This window comes from Elephantulus edwardii, unplaced genomic scaffold (assembly GCF_000299155.1).
Source record: "Elephantulus edwardii isolate Elephantulus edwardi_28Jun2011 unplaced genomic scaffold, EleEdw1.0 scaffold00011, whole genome shotgun sequence".
Taxonomy (NCBI): domain Eukaryota; kingdom Metazoa; phylum Chordata; class Mammalia; order Macroscelidea; family Macroscelididae; genus Elephantulus; species Elephantulus edwardii.
Window position 1 is genome coordinate 18,972,382 of NW_006399761.1, and position 2,043 is coordinate 18,974,424.

Here is a 2,043-nt window from a genome sequence, read left to right on the forward strand (position 1 = left end):
ACTTAATGATTGGCGCATCCAAGTCTTTGACAGGACAAGGGCCGGATAATCTGGCCCCATAAATGTGACAGCCTTAGAGACCCTCGAGGGCTGTTTTACTCTTTCACAGGCATTCGTGTCAATCTAAAATCTGCTTCTTAACACCCAACAGCACTCACACGCCCATTTTACAACAGCAATTGAATCTGATTTTCATGTAAAATTCTATCCTCTTTGTGTCCCAGACTGGGAAATAAGTATAAGAGGGGCAGAGACACTGACAAGGCCCTGTGCACAGAAGGCCTGACTAGATAGAGTTGTGCATCACACATCCTCTCTTCCCTTCTTGAAATTCTTCTGCATTGGGTTTTTGTTGATTTTTATCTGTTTATACAAAGACTTAAGGGGGGGGTTTCTTTAGTTATAATTATGATTTGATGAAACTTTACAGAGTAGATTCCTACTCTACTCAACCAGTCAATACGTACTGTTGCAAGACATAGAATACAAGCTTCACTTTTTCTTATCGCCTTTTCCACAAACTCTGGTCAGTGTTTCTTTCCATGTCTCTCCCCAGCCTCTCCTGCCTGTATTCTTAACTTCGTCCCTGGACACATGCTACCCCTGTGATGCTGTGTGGCTATATGTCCCATGGGATCAGTATGTCCCTAGTGCACTTTGTTTATCTTGTGAATCTGACTCTCGTGTGTGCAAAAGTTCTACCACAAGGGTGGCTTAGATCCTTGGCTGAAAGAGAATTTAAGCGTCAAAGTCTCTGGGTTTCTGTGAGTCTCTTTAAGACCAACAAGCCCAGCCACCATTGTGATTTTGAATTTGTTCCACATTAATCTTCCAGTCTATCTAGAACTTTCTATCTAATCATCTCAGAGAAATTAGTAACTCTATCTGGGCAACATTTGGTCTCAGATTGAGGAACTTGAGGAACGCTGGATTAATTAGATCCATGTTTATTTTTTTTTTACAACTAGAAAAATGTAGATGTAATTTTTTTTCTTTAGCAATTGCTATCCATGGAAGGTCATATTATTCCACAATAAAGAGAAATTAAGTTCTGATACTGACAAATCAAGTTCCTATTACAACACAAATAAACCGAGAAAGCATTGTACAGAAGGAAATACAACCACAAAATAATGTGAAGAGCTCCCTGGCTACAGACTGTCCCAATGCAATACTTTATCCACGTTTCTTTTATTTTCAATAATCTCATTTTCTTTAGGTAGGAAGAGACCCATCTCCAACCTGGATGTTGACTCAAATCATTTTAAGTCCCCAAGCAATACTCAGGAATGCTAAGTGTATACTATGTCACTCAAATTGTCCTAGTGTTTTGTTTTGTTTTTGTTTTTGTTTTAAAAAAAAAAACCAACAAAAACCTCAAATACTAATACTCATGCTTTTGGTGTGTTTGAATATGGCGAAGTTTACACAATGTAACCACTGTAGCTGCATATACAATACTCATTCTACAGGTTTTATTTGGTGTGTTCTATGATACTTCTTCTAAGTCAATATCCTGAAATAATCACCATGTTGGAGGTGGGCCGACTGATAAGGGACTTCCTGGTACAATCATTTGACCAGAATCACAGACAGCAGAGGAAAGAGAAATGAGGAATGAGTAAGCATCTGTTCTCAAAATCAAGGTCTTGGATGTACTCACGGTTCCCGGGCTTCCGTGGGGTGCACTGTGTCCTGGCCCCTCTGCACACCAAGGAGATGGATTAGAGGACAAGTGGACCTTCAAGTCCCCAGAGGGGGACCTTAGGGAGGAACCATTAGAAGAGGGGAGTCAGGCTGGGGGGCTCAGAACGTGACCTCGTTTCCTTAGTAACGAACACTAACAGAACTTGGCACTGATTGGCCCGGACTCCACGTTCCAGGCTGTAACCGAAATATCTGGATCATTTGAGTGGAAACACTCAATGTAAAAAGATGTTTTCTTGTTTCAAGAAAAGTCAATCCACTGATATTCAAGACGACAGAAGATGCCTGGGGTCTCGCCCCTGGAAGATTGGCTGTCTTTCCACCAGGAGAGCGCTA